This window comes from Brassica napus, chromosome C5 (assembly GCF_020379485.1).
Source record: "Brassica napus cultivar Da-Ae chromosome C5, Da-Ae, whole genome shotgun sequence".
Taxonomy (NCBI): domain Eukaryota; kingdom Viridiplantae; phylum Streptophyta; class Magnoliopsida; order Brassicales; family Brassicaceae; genus Brassica; species Brassica napus.
Window position 1 is genome coordinate 14,106,991 of NC_063448.1, and position 21,059 is coordinate 14,128,049.

The 21,059-nt window shown below is 43.2% G+C and overlaps 1 pseudogene; it reads right to left on the minus strand.

Moving 5' to 3' along the window:
• Positions 1-25: 25 nt before the first annotated feature.
• LOC106399902 lies at positions 26-19,245 on the minus strand (annotated as a pseudogene).
• Between the last annotated feature and the right edge of the window lie 1,814 nt (positions 19,246-21,059).

Genomic DNA, 21,059 nt, shown 5'->3' on the forward strand with positions numbered 1-21,059 from the left:
CTTTGCTACTAGGAAAAATCAAATTATTTGGTTCTAATAATATTTATTAAACGTTATTATAAATACTAACAATTACGAACACAAAAGCGCTATTGTTATACACTTAGTAATAGCACAGAGGAAAATCGCTATTAAAAGGGTTAGACTTTTTATAACGGGTGATGTCAGAGCGTCCAAGGAAACGCTATTAAACCAAAATGATAGCGCTTTTCGTCCGCTATTACTAACCACATTTCCTGTAGTGTCTTTCCCTTTTCTCCATCCATTAACTCTTGGATAACTGCCTCAACCTCCTCTCTCTTTACATCACCGCCAATCTCCATCCCTACTCCCCACTCATCGCAACAAAATTTACAGTTCGTTGGCTGCTCCGCAAAAAATGGCCAACATATCATCGGAACACCGCCACAAAGACTTTCTAACGTCGAGTTCCACCCACAATGCGTCAAGAATCCTCCTATTGCTGGGTGGTAAATGACTTTTTCTTGAGGACACCAACTGGCCATCATTCCCCGGTCCACCGTGTCCCTTATAAACTCCGGTGGAACCGTTGCCCCCTCCCCTAAATCCGGTCGGTTCACCCACAAAAACTCTTTCCCACTACCAGCCAAACCCCAAGCGAACTCATCTAGCTGCTCCACACCATCACTGTTATGCATCCAAAATTTACAAAAATAACACTGTTTGGAGCTCTAGTGTCGAGCCAGTCCAAACATTCAGTTTCTTCTCTCCGCAAATTTAATCCAATTTGTCTCATATCACTATCCACATAGAATTCCTGGCTCGCTAGGAGATTGAGCGGTCCAATAGAATAAACTGGAGGTAACATAGATTTTATCGACTGTATGACGTCATGTTCCAGATCATCAAACGTGTTGAGAATGATCGCAGTGGCGCCTTTGAATCGCTCGACCTCTCGAATGGAGAAATTGAGCTTTATGTCGTCAGGATCAGTGGTACGGATGAAGCTAGGGAAGTCCTTTAGCCTAAAAATTTTCATTGATTGTATCCAGTCTATAACCGTCTCTAGATGCTCCTTATTAGACTTCTAGCTTTCATCTGTCAAATCCACCAACCTAGTCTTTATTAGTAATCTATAGGATACAAAATTTCTTCTCTTTTTAACTATGTGAATTATAAAAAAAAAACTATGTGAACTAAAACTTCGTAATCTCGAACTTTTTTATTAAAAACCTATGTGAATTAGTACCTTTAAAAGGAGTTAAACCTTTCTCGATAAAGCGTTGAAAATGTAGAAAAGCCATCAAGCCACAAGCACTTGCGGTCCAAAAAACAACATCTGGGACACCTAGCTCCTCGGCAGCGTCAAGTGTAAAACTCATTACAGAGTCCGATACAACACTACTCACTGGAGGAACATCATTGTAGGTCCTAAAATCTACACTAAGAATTTGATAGTGATCGGGACTTCAATTTAGAGAAGAAATAACGTGGGAAACGATATCCTTAGAACACAACGATGTAATCAGGTATGAGTCGACAAGAATGGACTATATTCACAGGTCGAATATCATAGAGATATCGGGATTAAGAAGGATCGTGACTGAACTCGGAATGGAGCTGCCTACGTACCCGTCAAGGGATCAAGTCTAAACGTAGTTCGATTATAATCATCTCGAAAGAGATGTCGGTTTCTTCGGTCATGGGCGAGACCTCGACTTCGTCGGTCTCGAGCTCGATGTTTGCTTCGAGCTCTCTTGTCTTGAATAATTAGTAGTTAGTGTACGATTGATAAGTTCTCGAACTGCATATTATCTCTTTAGACCGATCTTGTCGTATGAAGATAAGGTCGATTATTAAAATGATACGAGGGTCGCTATCGTCATGGATTCTTGTTTTCACAATTACAAAGATGTGTTTGCGTCGTGAAATGATTATTGGGAATCTCATCTCTCTCGTTCTTCTTCAACCATAAAGAAATGGATGACTTGTTTAATCATTAAATATATATAATGATTCCATCATGTGTTGGTGGAGGAAGATGGCGATCTTGCCGAGACCGAAGTCTCTCCCCCTCTTCGTCAGTCTTTATTCTTTTGGTTTCATCCTTTTTGTCTTTGTTTCGTCCCCGGAGAAGATGTCCTCTTTGTTAGATCCAAGGCCTCTTTTATATAAGAGCAAGGTTGTTGCAACAAGCTAGTAATATGGTTAATAATTTGTTGCACATGCTCCCCCTTTCTAGCTACGACCTCTTCTTTATTGATCGCTCTCTGATATATAAGGAGAATAATTCTCTTTGTTCTTTGACTTATTCATACTCAGAGAACCTCGGGCTCTATGGGCCGACTTCTGGTTACGAGTTCTCATGGGCCTGTCTAAGCTCAACTCGAGGTCGTCGTTAGCCTGTTTCTTATCTTTTTGGCGAGAAGGATTTAGTGCTAAATTCTGGTCCAACATTTGTCCCCCCAGTTATTCAAGTGAGGCGATGAGGTTGGAGAATGGAGAAGCCTTTTATCAATTGAGACAACATGACTCCGAGCCATTTTCTTCTTTAATGAGTTCGCAAAGTCGTTCTCCATTTGATGGCGAGATCATGCAAGAACAATTACATTGAGTGTTCGATCTTGGCATGTTTGTCGTGATCAAAATGTGAATTCGATCTCAGCTTATTTGGTGTATTATATCAAGCCGCATGATGTTCGTTTGATCACTAAGTGATCGATTTCGTTTATGTATGTGGGTTAAGGAAATAGTTCGAAGTAGTCTGTTGGAGACGTCGCACGGGAGACGAGAATTGGATCGAGCTCGCGGTTTCACAAATATGGGTCGAGCTTGTCAGCGGAGTCGCTTATTTGAAAAACATAGAGAGTTATTTTGATCCCTCATGGTAGATGGGATTTTGTGATTGAATTTGTTTCTGTTTATGATTTTTTTTATGTGAGTCCATTTGCTTATTCCGCGTCAACTCGAGTTTATGTTAATATTTTTGTGTTTGTGTAAAGGTGTTGGATATAATCTCAACGAATCATTAAGTCAATGCAAATGATTGGCTACACGTAGAGAGTCGAACGTTTACTTTGGTTCGGCTATAGGAGCAATTTATATCGCTCGCCCTCGAGATGCTTTGCGAGATGGAAGCTGATCAGGAATCCAACTCGCGGACCAGTCGTGGCCTAAGGACGCGGTTTATTGATGTTCTTTTTCGATATGGAGGGTGGTTTATGTCGACGAGAGCTTGGTTCATTTGACCCCGTGTGGTAAAACTGTGGGAACCGAAATTCGCACTGTCGATTTCCGTTTAAATAAGAAAACTAGGAAAACCCTAATTTTCCAGGGGTCCCGGATATAAGCTAATACCACACGCCAAGCAATCAGAACACAAGAATAACAACGATAAAGTATAAGAAATCGAAAAGAGAGCAAAGTAGATCTTATTCCGAATTCGCGTTTGGGCGTTACAACAAGGTAAGAGCCTGGGCTACGAGAGCTGTCGGCGAGATTCCTAGTTCTAAAACCCTAAGATGGCAATAACCTAGTTGAGTCGCAGATCGAATAACAAAAACAAAAATATGCCTAATTTCTCTAAGTGCTAAGTTTGCTCTGAGAAAAGTTCTTCCCATGCTTCTCGCCTAGGACTCCTTATATACTGGCTCCTAGGTCGGTTTGCGCTTTTCCTCTTCTGCCCTTAAGCCGTCATAGCGTAAAATGGAGATATCCCATTTTTTCCGATCTTCGTAATTATCTTCAAAATTTCGTATTTATCCGCGGAAACTTGACATTTATCTTTCCATGCGAACCAAGCGTAAACCGTCATGCGGCTTACGGGCTGTTGGTTAAGAAATCGTAAGTTGGGCCTTGAGTCATGTCTTAGGTCCCTTTGGGCCGTCTTCTGACTCGAAGCGTTTATTACGGCTTCTTTCGATAAAGAACGAACTTTCCGCGGTTTTTACCGTAAAGTTTGGTTGGTGACTTAGAATGGCGGGAAACATGAAATGGGTTCGCTACGGTCTTCGGGAGATAGCATCGAAGGGTAGACGAAAATGCGTGGACTAATCGTTGTATCGACGTTTCGGAAGAAGCGACCGAGCTTCGGCTCGAGCTCGGTCCCTACGTAGCGACCGAGCGGAACGAACGCTCGGTCTCGAGCCGAAGCTCGGTTGCTACGTAGCGACTGAGCGGAACAAACGCTCCGTCGCTATGTAGTGACCGAACGGAACAGGCGCTCGGTCGCTACGTAGCGACCGGGCTTTGGCTTGTGGTCGGTCGCTACGTAGCGATCGAGCGGAACACGCGTTCGGTCACTGCGTAGCGACCTTTTTCGAGCTCTTGTCTGATGTCTCGTGTTTCCTCCGCAAAGCTTTTCGTAAGGAAGAATATATTTTGAAAAAGTATTTGTCGAAGAAAGTTTTTCGTATTCTTCTTCGGACGTTTTGAATGTTAACTTCGTCGTAACCGTTTTTGACCGCAACAGTTAGCCCCCCAGCTCATTAGAGTCGAGACTCTTGCGCGCGATTTGACGATTTTGGCAAAGTTAGGCGTATGGAACGAAGTTTACTTCAAACTCCGCGGAAGAGAATTTTCGAGAAAGTGTATATTAAAAAATATAAAATTCCGAGCCCATACTTCTATAAGTAGTGAGCTCTTGTCATTCATTTGCTTCACACCTTCCCTTCTTCAAACCTCCAAAACCTCTATAGCTCTAAATCTTTTGCCTTCAACATGTCTTCTTCCCATGGTGACAAGAGAATTTCCGATGTTGAGATGGGCGAGGCCACCTCTCCGGCTCCGATTCCGACTTCTCTGGTCGAAGCGCCGGCTTGCGTTGCCGACCATCTCTCCTTTCGAGAGAGACTAGTTCGTCGCCAAGCCGAGAAGGAACAGGTTCGAACCGGCGCCGAGTTCCCGTCCTCTTCTGCACTGGCCATTGCTCCGGGTCATGGGACCGAGGTCGTAACTGCGCGAGATGCGGGAACTCTCGCAGGCTCGGTCGTTCTGGATGCTTCGGCTTTACCTGCTGGATCGTCCACGACTCCGATTCTTGTCGAGGATAAGGAGAGGGCTGCTGACTCTATGCCTCCTCCTCCGGCCAGGAAAGAGATCGTTCTAGCACTGCGCGCTCCTAGTGTTGTTCCGGTTGCTCAGCCTAAGGGCCGGAAGAGGAAGTTTACCAAGGGCGGTGACGGGGAATCTTCGCAGCAAGGAGACCCGAGCAAAGCATCGGGGCTTCGCGGAAAGGTTTGTCGCTCACTTACTTTCTTGATTGTTACATATTTCTCTAAAAGACAAAGAATCCCTTACTTTCTTCTCGTTTCGCAGTTCATGTCGTTGATCGATGGGATGATCAGCGAGTGCAGTTCTGAGACCAGTCGTCTCGCCGGGGAGTTGTTGGAGTTGCATGGTAGATAGTCTGAAATCGAGGCCATGCTTACGACTGTCAAGGATTCTCACTCCGTGAAAGTGTCAAAACTCGAGGTCGCGATAGGGGAGCTCGAGAGGGACCTCGGGAAGACGGCGAGTTCATTTCTTAAGGAGAAGAAAGCCAGGAAGGCCAAATATTCGGAGGTGTGTCGTCTTCAGCATCAGATCGAGGGCGATGCAGGGTTAACGAACCGCGGGATTCGAGAGGCCAAGGACGCTCTTCGTTCTGAGTTTCAGGCTCGCTTGGCGAAGATCTCCGCCTTTGTGGGCTCCCTCGAGTGCATCCGGAACAAGGATTTAGCCTTGGCGACGATTGAGGGCGGGATGGCCGTGGTTCAGTCGTTCCAGAGTGAGACTCCTCCGACCTTAGAGGCCGAAGAGGCCCGACTGTCCGGCTGCAAGGGAGATTTGGCAGCCGTGGATGGAGATTTCGATCTCATCCTAACTGACCTGAAATCCGCGTGCTTTCTTCTGACGTGTTCAGAAGGCCCAGAGGGGAAAGATCCGGTGCTCGGAGAAGGCGGAGGTGATGCGGCTCCAGGCTTGGACGAAGCGACAGGTGAAGAGGGAGCGTGAGCTTTGAGGATGACTTTGGTTAAATCTCTTGCGGGAGATTTTTTTTTTTTTTAATGTTTGATGTTTCGGCCTTAAATGGCCTCATTTCGTGTTTCGGGACTGGCCGTATGTGGCTTTGAATCCCTGCCGCTCTGTGGCTTTCTTTTTATGACAAGATGGTTGAGTTGCATTTTTCATAAGCTTACGTATGGTGTGGAAGAAGGGTGATGAGTTGTCGTCTCATATCCTTCTTCGATGTGAAATGTTTTGTTCGAGATCTGTTTCAAGAGTTTTTCCGCGAGATTTCGACTTCGCGGGATATCTGAAGATGTCGAATATAAACATAGAGGCATGTTTTTGGGATCTCGTATCTTTTGGATATCATGCGTTGGGTTTAGGACAAGACCTAGGTTTACTTTCGGTTTTAAGATTTTATGCGGTGACTAGCCGGCAATCGATTTATCTGTCGCGATTTTAACCTGATTCGTACCGATTTGAAGTCCGCGATAGGTTCTCGGCATATATGACTTGTTAGATATGAATCAAGCATCTCTCCGGAGACAATTTTTAAGCCAACCGGAAGTGCTGGACCAAAATTTCGGGTTTCTTTTATAGCACTATTATCCTTGTGTCGGATGTACGAGAGTCATCTTCGTAAGATGGCTATGTCTGTTTAGGACGTTCAAGAGTTCGATGTGATCAGCACCGGACTTGGCGGCAGATGCCGTCGTTTAGAGTTTTTGCGGAAGATATGTGTTAAAATGTTCATCATTTTTTGACGGAGTGTCCGTTATCGTCATTCGGAAGAAGTAACCCTCGAGGCATCTCTCGCGACGTCTCGCGATGCCAAAGGCTGCTTCTCCCTAAAGGCTGATTTATTTTCGAATATCGAAAATGTTTTGTGGATAAAAAATAATTTGCTTGGTTAAGATATGTCGGAAACATCGAAGGCGTGGTCGGATGTTTTCGAGTTTGAGAGTATACGAGTATACGTATGCACTCCCCCCCCCCCTTTTTAATGAGGGGGGACAGCTAAATTTTCCTTTCAACAAACTGTACTCCTTATGGAGATCAAGCTGTCTCGTAGTTCGGTCATTGTGAGTTGGTTTGTTTAGTGATAGTATTTTTTGAGATGCATCGCGTTCCAGGTCCTTGGAATTTTTATGCCTTGCATGTTGGCTATTTCGTAGGAGCCCGGTCGGACGGCTTTTTCGATTTTATAGGGTCCTTCCCAGTTTGCTCCGAGTTTTCCCGCATTTCGTTCAGCGGTGTTTTGGAAGACTTTGCGAAGGACCAGGTCTCCTTGATTAAATCTGTGATTCCGTACGTTGGAATTGTAGGACTTTGCGGCTGCGTGTTGGTAATTTTGGATTCGGATGAGCGCTCGATCTCGGCGCTCGTTAATGAGATCGAGATCATCGAGGAGCATTGCGTTGTTGAGCTCCTCTCGTTCGGGAAGTAATCTTCTTCGAACATCGGGGAACTCTACTTCTGCGGGAATCATGCATTCCGTTCCGTACACCAGAGCGAAAGGGGTTTCTCCTGTTGCTCGCCTCGGGGTGGTACGGTGGGACCAGAGGACTCCATCGAGTTTGTCGGCCCACCTGCCTTTTTTGGCCTCTAAGCGTTTCTTCAGTCCGTCGAGAATGGTTTTATTAATCATTTCAGCTTGTCCGTTACACTGCGGAAACCTGAGCGTCGACTTGTTAAGTCGTATCTTCCATTTTTCGCAGAACGCCTCGAACCGGGTGGAGATAAAATGAGATCCGTTATTGGTTACGATTTCGTAAGGAACTCCATGCCTTCAGATGATGTTTCTCCATACGAAACTTTCGACTTGGACATCTTTTATACTCGCGTACGAATCTGCCTCTACCCATTTTGAAAAGAAATCGGTGAGGACTAAAAGGAAACGCTTTTGCTTTGAATTATGAAGGGGACCGACGATGTCCATGGCCCAACGCATAAAAGGTTAGGGCGATGTGATGGAGGAGAGAACTTCGGTTGGTTGTCTGATGGTTGGAGCATGCCTCTGGCATTTTTCGCATTTTCGCGCGAACTTCTCGCAATCTCCGATCATCGTTGGCCAGTAGTATCCATGGCGTTTGATTTTCAATGCCAGCGATCTTCCGCCGGAATGGTTGCCGCAGGACCCAGAATGTACTTCTTCCATCACTTTTCTTGCTTTTTCCCCTTCCAGGCACGTCATGAGTGGTCCGGAGAATCTTCATTTGTAAATTTCGCCGTCCACTGTTACGTAGCGCGCGGCCTGTGTTCGGACTTTGCTGGCTGCCCATTTCTCGGTGGGCAGGTGTCCATTGATAATGTAGTCTCGAATTGTCTGCAGCCATGGGGTATCGCAGCCGTAATCGGATTGCTCCGATTGCGGTTGTATCGTAACTTCTTTTTCTTCGTCATCTTGACCTTCTATGAGGTTGACGACGATTGGTGGTCCAATGCTCGGATGTTTGATGAACTCGATCGGAATTACCCTTTTAAGTCCTGGGTCAGAACTTGATGCAAAGGCCGCGAGAGCTTCTGCCTGGACGTTTTCGGAACAAGGAATTCGCGTAAGGGTAAAACAGTCAAACTTTTGAGCTAGTTTTTGGACCAGTTTGAGGTACGCGTCCATCCGTTCGTCCCTGGCTTCATACTCTCCGCTGAACTGACGTGCCACTAACTTGGAGTCGCAGTAAGCGTGAATGTTTCTTATCTTCAAGCCGTGAGCCAAACGCAGCCCTGCGATGAGTGCTTCGTATTCGGCCTCGTTGTTTGAGGGGTGGAATTCTAGTCTGAATGATTGCTCTAAGATCTCGCTCGTCGGAGATGTGAGGCGAATTCCGATGCCTGATCCCTGCTTGGACGAGGATCCGTCGACGTGGAGGAGCCAAGTGGAATTTGGTTCCTCGTTGGTTATGGTCTCTGCCGGTAATTTGACCAAGAAGTCTGCAAGCACTTGTGATTTTGCGCTTGTTCTCGGTCGGTACTCGATATCGTACTCGCTCAATTCGGCCGCCTATTTGGCCAACCGGCATGATTGACTCGGGCTATGCAGAATCGTCCGTAGGGGAAAAGTCGGGAGGACGACGATCGTGTGGAATTGGAAATATGGTCTTAGTTTTCGGGCCGATATTACGACCGCGCATGCTAATTTTTCCATTAGCGGGTATCTAGATTCGGCATCCAGCAAGGTTTTGCTTATATAGAAAATAGGTTTCTGTTCACCGCGTTCTTCCCTGATCAGCACGCCGCTCACAGCTGTTGCCGATACAGCGATGTACAAGAACAAAGGTTCCCCCTCCACGGGTTTTGCTAGGACTGGAGGGGAAGCTAAATACCGCTTCAGCTGTTGGAAAGCGTTTTCGCATTCTTCCGACCATTCGAATTTTTTTATTTCCCCGTAAGACATCGTAGAAGGGCAGGCACTTGTCCGTTGATCGTGAAATAAACCAGTTAAGTGCCGCGACTCTACCGGTCAGCCTTTGGACTTCCCGCTTATTCTTCGGTGAAGCCATCTCGATCAGTGCGTTGATCTATTTTGGATTAGCTTCGATGCCGCGGAATGTGACTAGGTAGCCGAGGAATTCCTCTGATGCTACGGCAAACCTGCATTTTGTCGGGTTGAGCTTCATGTTATGGGAATTTAGCTGCGCGAAACATTCCTCGAGATGTGAAACGTGATCCTTTGCTTGGAGAGATTTGACGAGCATGTCGTCGATATAAACCTCCATCGTTTTACCGAGTTGTTTGAAGAACATACGGTTCACGAGTCGTTGGTAAGTTGCGCCAGCGTTTTTGAGGCCGAAGGGCATTACCTTGTGGCAATAGGTTTCGCGATCGGTAGTGAACGCAGACTTCTCGCGATCGTCAGGGTTCATCATAATTTGATTGTAACCTGAGAAGGCGTCCATGAAAGACATAAGTTTGTTACCCGCCGTTGCTTCTACTAATCAATCGATATGTGGCAGAGGGAAACTATCTTTTGGACAGGCCTTGTTTAGGTCGGTAAAATCCACGCAAACTCGCCATTTTTCGTTTTTCTTTTTGACTACTACAGGGTTAGCAAGCCAGTCTGGATACCTCACTTCCGTTATTGACCCGACTTTAAGAAATTTTTCGACCTTGTCGTTTACCGCGGAAGCCCGTTCAGGTCCTAGCTTCCGCCCTTTTTGTTTGACGGGTTTGAAGGTCGGATCGATATTTAATTCGTGACACGTTATGTTAATGTCGATCCTTGGCATATCTTCCGCGGCCCATGCGAAAGTATTGAGGTTCTTTTTTAGACAGGTTAGGAGCTCTGTCCTCAAAGGCTCGCGGAGATGCTTCGTCGAGACAGACTGTGACCACAGGTTCGCAAGTTGGTTCACGTTTTTCCTCTAGGGCCGTGATGTTAAGAGACTGCTAGAAGAGTTCCGCCGAATCTTGACTTCGCGAATACTTGTTGGAGATCTTTTTCTCCGCTTTTCTAGGAGTGGTCTCGAGGTCTGGTCTTTTTTTGTTTTTGTTCTGCGGCGTAACACACCTGTGATACTCTTGGGTTTCCTCATATTACCTCGACTCCATTAGGGGTTGGAAACTTGAGACAAAGATGGTACGTTGATGGGATGGCACACATGGTGTTCAACCATGGCGTTCCCATGATAACGTTGTAAGATGCGGGACGGTCAACAACAAGAAACCCTATGACTCTTGTCACGGTTCCGGCTTTGACTGCGAGATTAATCGACCCGTAGGCCATGGCCGTTTCTCCCGAAAGTCCCAGTAGTGGGCTAGGGTATTTCACGATTTCGGATTGATCGATCCCTATTTTCTCGAGAATATCTTTGAAGATGATATCGGCCGAACTTCCAGTGTCGATTAGCACCCTAGCGACGTCGACATCTCGGATCATCAGTTCGATAACAAGGAGATCGTTTCGAGGTTTGGCTCGATCGACCGTTGCTCCCCCCTTGAACGAGATGACGTTCGTGCACGTCGAGTCTTGCATATCGTTCCTGATCGTTGAGTGGCTTTTGCGGGTTAGATTGATCCGTAGATCCCCCTCCTTCTAGCGCCAAACTGTGGGAATCGAAATTCGCACTGTCGATTTCCGTTTAAATAAGGAAACTAGGAAAATCCTAATTTCCCAGAGGTCCCGGATATCTGCTAATACCACACGCCAAGCAATCAAAACACAAGAATAACAACGATAGAGTATAAGAAATCGAAAAGAGGGCAAAGTAGATCTTATTCCGAATTCGCGTTTGGGCATTACAACAAGGTAAGAGTCTGGGCTACGGGAGCTGTCGGCAAGATTCCTAGTTCCAAAACCCTAAGACGGCAATAACCTAGTTGAGTCGCAGCTCGAATAACAAAAACGGAAATATGCCTAATTGCTCTAAGTGCTAAGTTTGCTCTGAGAAAAGTTCTTCCCATGCTTCTCGCCTAGGACTCCTTATATACCGGCTCCTAGGTCGGTTTGCGCTTTTCCTCTTCTGCCCTTAAGCCATCATAGCATAAAAATGGAGATATCCCATTTTTTCCGATCTTCGTAGTTATCTTCAAAATTTCGTATTTATCCGCGGAAACTTGACATTTATCTTTCCTTGCGAACCAAGCGTAAACCGTCATGCGGCTTACGGGCTGTTGGATAAGAAATCATAAGTTGGGCCTTGAGTCATGTCTTAGGTCCCTTTGGGCCGTCTTCTGACTCGAAGCATTTATTACGGCTTCTTTCGATAAAGAATGAACTTTTCGCGGTTTTTACCGTAAAGTTTGGCCGATGACTTAGAATGGCAGGAAACATGAAATGGCTTCGCAACGGTCTTCGGGAGATAGCATCGAAGGGTAGACGAGAATGCATGGACTAATCGTCGTATCGACGTTTCGGAAGAGACCGAGCGGAACGGACGCTCGGTCGCTTTGTAGCGACCGAGCGTAGCGAACGCTTGGTCGCTACGTAGTGACCGAGCGGAACGAACGCTCGGTCCCTACGTAGCGACCGAGCTTGGCTCGAGCTCGGTCGCTACGTAGCGACCGAGCGGAACGGGCGCTCGGTCGCTACGTAGCGATCGGGCTTTGGCTCGAGGTCGGTCGCTACGTAGCGATCGAGCGGAACACGCGTTTGTCGCTGCGTAGCGACCTTTTTCGTGTTTCCTCCGCAAAGCTTTTCGTAAGGAAGAATCTATTTCGAAAAAGTATTTGTCGAAGAAAATTTTTCGTTTTCTTCTTCGGACGTTTTGAATGTTAACTTCGTCGTAACCGTTTTTGACCCCAACAAAAACTAGCTAAGAGTTTGAGCTTGTTTAAAGTTGAAAATAGAGTTTAAGGATATTCCGAGCCAATTGAGACCGAAAAGTGAATCTCAATACTAGTTCGAGCTACTGGTAGCGTGAGAATAATGTATAAAACATTTTGCGGTTATATAAGTCTATTTATGAAACTTGCGATTTGAAATAGTGATTTGAATTTGATAATATATAAGTTGTAAAAGTGATGCGAGAATCTATTCTCTGATACAATGTATTTATGTGTAAATAGATGAAAGACAATTGTTTACCGATATGGGCGTGTTCTGGTTTAACGACTGCGATCTAGCGGAGAAGAAATGGTGTTGCATGTTTGATCGGTTTTCCCTTGTGTAGTTGATGAGAAGTTGATGCGGCTGCGAATTATTAACTTGATATGTGCACAACTCATAGTACGCCGTCGTGGATCATGTCGCGCATACTGCCTCTTGTGGCTTAGATTTTGTTTGGAAATATCGTTTAGACAACATGTGATCTTAGAATATTTCTGCGTGGTTTGTCCAGATTTATCGTTTTCCTTAACAGAAAATGATTTCGTGGTCGGGGCCTTTGAGTGATGCTTTGGATTTTGTTTGTGATTTTCCATGATTCGTTATAGATAAAATCTATTTGCTTCTTCTACGGAAAGGGATATACTGGCCCCTTAAGTAGTTCGAGATCGTTTGAAGTCAGGCGTTCGATGGCTCTTTTCATAATGAAGTAGATGGATTTGTCACTTTAAGGAGTGTAGAATGCTAGGCTTGAGCTTTCTTTGCGCCTATGTGGTATTTTTGTTTCGATCTGCCTGATATCATGCTCGATATATTTCTGGAGGCACGATAAGAGCTTGTTCAAAAGCTCACTATCCATCTGAGAGTGTAAAGTTTCACTGGCTCCTTGACTTCAGCTCTTTGGAAATTGTGTTGGTCGATATTCTTGAAGAGTCGAACTTGGCCACTGAGCTGCTAAGGTTCCTTGGACATATGACTCATTGTTTTCATGGAGCAAGATCCAGTTTCGGCTCCTCGAGCTTCTGCATCAGAGATCGAACTCGATGCCATTATTGGAGGAGGGCGACTTCTTGATCCTTCGTGTTTCACGAGCTCGTTAGAGGTCGAGCCTGTCTATATTTAACTCGGATGCAAGATCTGTACTTGCTTAATGATAGTGGATGTGTGTTTCATACAGTTCGTATATGCGTCATTAGGGTTTTGGGAGCTCGATAGCTCGAGGGATAGACATTTGCTTTGCTTTTGGTCAGTCAAATTGATTTGAGAGCGAACTAGTAGGCTTTCGCGTTCGAGCTAGCTGATCCAATCTTTGCCCAGTCTATTGAGACTTAGGCTGTGGTGGTTTGATCCAGATCGAGGTGAGATGTCTCTTCTGTTGAGGGATCTACATCGTGAGGTGGAAATTTCGGGAGCACCTGGAGATTCTCAGTGGTAGATAAACTCGGTCTTTGCTAGCTTCGATATCACGAGGAGAGTGAGCTCTCACTCTTATTCGATACAAGGCGGATGAAGATACACAGTTTCATTATCGTGATCTCGTAAAGAGATCGTGTAACCCTCGTTAAGAAATGAGTTTTTGGGGAATAATAAAGAAATGCATTTGTGGCTTTAATCTTGAGTCCTTCTTCGTTGAAAAAGATTCTCGGCTTTAACAGATATGGAGATGGAATTGTCTTGTGGAGTAAACGTAAAGAGTTTCGTGTCTTTTCTTCTTGTCGAAAAATAAGTGGAAGAATTGTTTTATCGTCATATCATTTAATGGTTTGATGACATAGAGATCGAATAATCGTTTTCTTGGTCGTTTCTCTTCTCCTTGTTTTATTGTCATGCGATGGTAAACTGCGTATGAGTGGTGGGAATGTATTTCTCTTTCTTGTTTCCATGTTCGTCCTCCACTCATGGTCAAGCTTAGTGTTCTCGTTCTGTAAGAAGTGGAGGTATCTTCATATGTACCTGTTTGTTGAGTGAGTCCCTTAGCTCTGGGGTTTGTCAATGGGAGTGGCGAGCGCGCATCGCAGCTCATCATCCTCCTCAGGAGTCTGTGCTGTCGGCAAGGGAGATACCTGCCCCGATGTATTAGACCGAGCAATAAGATCGTCTCTGCTTGATCTGTCGTTTTGCCGGGTCCGAACCCCAAGAGGTTGGATGATCGGGGATTGTAGCTCCCGACGCATTTAAAGGTGTTAATGCTCGTCGTGGAAGGTTTGCATAATTGGCCGCAGTCGAGTCAGCTCGCTCTATTTTCGTGAGCTTAGTGTCGTGACGGCTCATATTCTTTGGACTTTGATATCCCCGTGTCTCATATAGGATTCTCATTTCGCTTAGGGAGTGTCTCAGAGTTTGGTGGTGCTGCAGTAATGATTGGAGTTGACCTATGACCTCGTGAGATTTTATGATCGGAACCTGGTGAGATCGAGTGTGATGTCGGGTTCCATCTGTTCTGATGGTTAGATCATTTGTCTTATGCGTCTAGTGAATAGGATGGCGGCGACCTGCGGCTCATGGTTCCATCATCGTGGATCAAATCCTTCCCGGTTGGGTTTGATCTTTGATCAATCGTACCATGCTGGGATGGCAGTTTCATCGGTCTTGAGCGAGAAATCAGTTTAGTTGTCTCCAGGGAGAAGTGTTCTGCATTGGTATCGAGCAAGATGTCGGCTTCATCAGTCTCGAGACGTTGGATTCATCGCGATCTCATCAGATCAAATATCATAGAAGAGTTCGTGTCTTTACTTGTTGTCATCATCAAAGTATGATTTTATCTCACATTGTAGTAAATACGGAGACGTCGTCTTTACTTCATGCAACAAATATAAGGAATTGAATATCTTTTCTTCTCCTCATCGTTCGTCTTGCATGTTTAATGCTTCCATAGCTAATTAATAGAAAATTTTGTGGTCTTTTTGGATGTGGCTCTTAGTTAGTGCAAGCTCCTCATTTTTCCAATCACGTGATAGGAAGTTGTGCCTTTGTTATACAATGAAGTAATAAAAATACATTTTCTTTTTCATTGTCACTCTTGCTGGGTGAATGGTCTTTTGTTAATTGGAAAGTAGAACTCAGGTGCTTGCGAGAACGATCTCGTTATTCTTTTATAGGACGATGTCAACTCCTATAAGTTTGGTTAGTTTGTTGCGCGTGTTCTGCACATTCAGCTATGACTTCTTTCTCGATTATACGTGTTACGAGATACACAGCCAGATATGCGGAGTCCTTTTGACTTGGCCTTCGATCTAACCAAATATCGTTTATGCGCGGACGTTACTTTACGAGATTTCACGGGCCGGTTTGAGCCTAACTCGAGTTAATGCTGTCAGCTGGTTCTCTTATCCTTTTGGTGGGATGGATTTAGTTTTAAATCCAGTACTAATAAGTATCCCCCAGTTCTTCACGTGAGGTAACGAAGTTGGAGAACGGAAAAGTCTTTTAGTAACTGAAGTTCCAAGTCGACCTCATTTGCTGCATTAAGCGTTTGATCTTGGCTCGTATATCGTGATCGAGGCATGAGTTCGATCTAACCCACTAGATTCCGTTTGGTAGAGGAACTTGTATCCTTTTCCGTCTATCATAGATGTAATATGATCTCGTCTCTTATTGTACAAATACGGGGAAGTTCTTACGTCATAGAACGATCATAGCGAATGGTGTGTCGTCAGCTCGAGATCTCGTTGGGATGTGTTTTAATTGTTTCTCTTGAGCATTGAGAACTCCTCTTCGCCGGAAGGTGAGAGGCGGGTGCTTGCAGTCGGGGCTCTCCAGCTTCTGAGCTCTCGTTCGTGGGATTTGAGTAGATAGTAACCTTAGTTCATGTCTCATATGACTTAATTTATAATTATCTCGAGTGAGACATTGATATCGTTGGTCTTGAACGAGACGTCGAGTTCGTCGATTCTTGTCTCAAACAGGAAGTCGGGTGTGCAGGTTACGAGTAAATAACGAATCCGAGACCTTGAGATGTCTATTTTTGATCATGCTTCTTTCGACTTCTGTTGTTTCCTGTCTTCTTTTCATAATGATAAGATATCTGGTGTTTATGGATTCTAAGATCTCGAGCCCTTCTTTTCGTGGAGTCTTTGCGCTCCCACTCTTGAAACATTCGGTTTTGGATATGGTAAAATCGGGAACACCTAGAACTGTGTTCGAGACATGAGGCTGTGGCCGAAGGGAGAGTAAATCTTTTAGTTCTCGAGCTTGGCGAGCTCCGCTTCTTCCCTTCCACCAAACGGTGGTCAAGATATTTATGGTTCCTTTGTTGGTGTATTTAGTCATTGTGCATGGTCCAAGCACGCTCGTGATATTGTGATATAGTCTCGTCAAGATTCTTCCTCACTTCTGATCATTTATTAATCAAGAATTCATGCTCGACGCGTAGCGAAGTCATTTTCTTTGTCTTATTCTGAGCCGTCCAAGACAATACCGACAATTTCTTGCTTTTGCGATCTGTTAATCAGGACATTTTACATTCTTCTGCCTCGGCATATGTATTCATTTGAGTGCATTAGCTCGGTTAGCAAACTTTTCTCGTGTTGGACGATCATTTGACCGGACCCAAACTGGGGAGGTCGGGCTATCAGAACTCGTCGCCGGTCTACTATGGTTTGAGAAGGTTATTGGTGAGACTCGGCGAGATGAATTATTTTTATCAGCAACAGTGATTCAATTTATCTGAGGTCGGGATCGAATCTCATGTTTTGTTTCTTGTTTATGATCCATTGAGATCGATGCCATCGTGGTGTGATGGTTTGTTTATTGTGGTATTGGACACCATATGAGATGAATCCATTTTCGTGTTTACAAGCCTTAGATCAGGTTCCTATCAAGGATGTTTTTCGTTTTTATTCCCCACAGTCGGCGCCAAAATGTAGATCCTAAAATCTACACTAAGAATTTGATAGTGATCGGGAGTTCAATCTAGGAAAGAAATAACGTGGGCAACGATATCCTTAGAACACAACGATGTAATCAGGTATGAGTCGACAAGAATGGACTATATTCACAGGTCGAATATCATAGAGATATCAGGATTAAGAAGGATCGTGACTGAAATCGGGATCGAGCTGCCTACGTACCCGTCAAGGGATCAAGTCTACACGTAGTTCAATTATAATCATCTCGAAAGAGATGTCGGTTTCTTCAGTCATGGGTTAGACCTCGACTTCGTCGGTCTCGAGCTTGATGTTTGCTTCGAGCTCTCTTGTCTTGAATAATTAGTAGTTAGTGTACGATGGATAAGTTCTCGAACTGCATTTGATCTCTTTAGACCGATCTTGTCGTATGAAGATAAGGTCGATCATTAACATGATACGAGGGTCGCTATCGTCATGGATTCTTGTTTTCACAATTACAAAGATGTGTTTACGTCGTGAGATGATTATTGGGAATCTCATCTCTCTCGTTCTTCTTAAACCATAAAGAAATGGATGACTTGTTTAATCATTAAATAGATATAATGATTCCATCATGTGTTGGTAGAGGAAGATGGCAATCTTGCCGAGACCGAAGTCTCTCCCCCTCTTCGTCAGTCTTTATTCTTTTGGTTTCATTCTTTTTGTCTTTGTTTCGTCTCTGGAGAAGATGTCCTCTTCGTTAGATCCAAGGTCTCTTTTATATGAGAGCAAGGTTGTTGCAACAAGCTAGTAATATGGTTAATAATTTGTTGCACATGCTCCACCTTTCTAGCTATGACCTCTTCTTTATTGATCGCTCTCCGATATATAAGGAGAATAATTCTCTTTATTCTTTGACTTATTCATACTCAAAGAACCTCGGGTTCTATGGGCCGACTTCGGGTTACGAGTTCTTATGGGCCTGTCTAAGCTCAACTCGAGGTCGTCGTTAGCCCTTTTCTTATCTTTTTGGCGGGAAGGATTTAGTGCTAAATTCTGGTCCAACAATCATCTCGGATGTTTATTTTCCGGAGAAGATCCTTAAACGGAGAAAGACAATTGTTCATGGTGGACACGCAAAGGGAAGGGATGTCTTGTGTTGTATTCCCATCAGTCTCCGGTAAACCATCAGGGATAGACTCAAAACGGAAGGAAGGAAACCCGTCTAGCGCGTTGCGTCTACGAGATCGGAGGAGACGTTTGTGGTTGTAGACGGTGTTGACGAAGGTTACAGCGTGGAGGAGTTTAGACACCTTAAGCATCGGGTTGATGTGTCCTTGAGCCGGATTAGGCACACAGACTACATGTGGTTTCTGTGTGGTGTGGACGGCAGGAGATGCCATTTCTGTTTTGTTTATAAGCTTCTTAATTTGGAATGAGTGTGACTCGGTACCTAGGCGTTACTATATAGACACTATTACTTCTTAGGGTCCGACTGGTGACCATCCGGGAAACAAGAGGAACGAATAAAAAAGGAATGTACGGGAATAAAATACCAGGAATGAAAAGGAATGGTTATTCCTTATCAAATTTGACAAGGAATAATTTTGTTCTTTAATTCTCTACAAAAAAGGGAATGAAAGGGAATGAGAGGAAATTATTATTCCTTGTGAATGGTAATTTTTTTTAGGAACGTCAGGGAATACATTATTCCTCGTCGTTCCCTGGTCACCATTCATACCCTTAGTGTAACTCAATTAATGCTACAAAAAGACAAGCTAGTAGCTTAGGCGGTGTAGTATTTTTATCTATTATATTTTATTAATTATGTAAATACATCGATATTACTATTTTCTGTCAGATTTCCAAATTTTTTCACCTTTATCTTTTGGTTTCAGAATTTTAACCCGCATGACCGTGAAAAAGACGGGTACACGGATAATATAAATTTTAATAAAATAATTATGTTTTGTAATAAAATAATTATTTTCTGTAGAAAATAATATAAATCCTATATTTATAATTAAAATATAATTTTTATTTTTTTTACAAAATATTTTTAGTTATAACTTTGATTTTTATTTTTCGGATTGACGGATATCTGCGATTAAAATTCGGGCGACCGCATCTGTTTCTCTTAAAACCGACTCGACATGCACCCATATATTGAATTTTTGAATTGACCGACCTGCCATGTCTTGCGACAGGTCAAACAGGGCGAAACACACGGATTAAAGACTTAAACTCCCTAGGCTTCAAGATTTCACATTCACACAGACAAAATTGAATATTTTAGGACTAACTGATATAGAGTTACAAAAAAAATAGGACTAATTAATATCTCCAAAGAAGTATATTTTTCTTATAGTCAATGTTTTTTGGTTCGTTTTGCTTGTTACTAACTATTACTCCCTCTGTATCAAAATAAGTGGATTTTAAGATTTTTGCACACTAATTAAGGAAATACAAATTTTTCTTCAATTTTTCTCGTTTGTTTAAAAACAACAATAAATACATATAAATCAACCAGTAAAAAATCATACTGCAGAATATAAATAGTTAAAAACATAAAATTGCATTTACTTTTTACATGGAAACTTGAAAACATCACTTAAAATGAAACAAAAAATTTCTCTTAAAACATCATTTAAAGTGATACGGAGGGAGTATCTATTATTTTTATTTTATTCTATCATAAAGTAGAAGTTAGAAATAGTTTAACTTAATATTGCGACAATGATGCTGCTTTGATTGCAAATAACGAGACACAATATTGGTAGTACAATGATTCTTCAGTCCACTGGCTTCCAAAAGACACGAGGAATGCATTTGGAAAGAGGTCCGCGAAGATAGTAATAAACTAATAATGGTGTTGGTTGCACTGGCTAGAACATTCATATGACCATATAACATGTTCATTTGGTAAATTTTGAACTGGAAGTTTGAGCGATTGAGTGTATGGCAATATTCACTCGCGGCGGCTTGTTTCAAAACGGTAAACTATCTGGGACATGTAATCTTTTGAAAAATTGGCTCTTTAAATTGGCAGCCCCAAAGCTCATGTTTCATGGACCTAGGACACGTTATGCACCCAGATAGTAGATAGGAATTTCGATCTTTGAACAAAACTCTTCATTTAACAATCATCACTCATTTCCGATAGATATATTTGTTGTTGTTAACTGTTTTAGATATATTTCCGATAGATAAAAACCCCCATTTCCCCGAAAACTAATGTTTTTTTAGGAAAAAAATAATAATCTTGATAATGGTGTATGTGTATGCCTGTATAACTTTTGTGGACCTTCACGGCCACTCTTCTCAAAGAAACCAGCTAGTAGACTTTTTCTCGAAAGTTTAAACTAGCTCTTACTCAACATTCTCTTCAATAGTAATCAGGACTAGCATAATCGAAAACAAGATAATATGTATGGATGATTAAATTTCAATACTTTGTCAAAAAATGATGATCAAAATTCAATCAAAAAAATATCCTACTTAAGCCAGTCTACATAGATCAATAATTTGGTATGGTAACTATCAGTATCACAAAATTTCAATTCAAAACCAGTTAATATTGGTTTGATTCAATTTTTGTCATGGTACATTACAATTCATGCCCTTATATCCTTTACTTTGAGTGAATTATAGAGGGATGGATGGAGGGGAATGAAATCCCATGAGCTTATTCATAGTCATTTCAAACTCAAAAGTTGTGGGCATGTGTGTCCACATGCAGGGCCGTGCCTGATACAAAACAAATCAAGCATTAGCTTTTGGGCTGGTTAGAATAAGTATTATTTTGGGGCCAATTTCTTTAAAATTGTCATTGCTTCAGTGGTTGTGTAGCTGCTATAGTTGATCAGTCCACGTGTTCGAGATAGCTTATCACTGTTTTTGTATTATTTTTGTTTTATCAGTTATTTTAGGTTAAATATTTTATATTAAAATAAATTAAGGGGCCAAAAAATTTCTATGCTTCTAACTTAGAAAAAGTCCGGCACGGCCTTGTCCACATACCG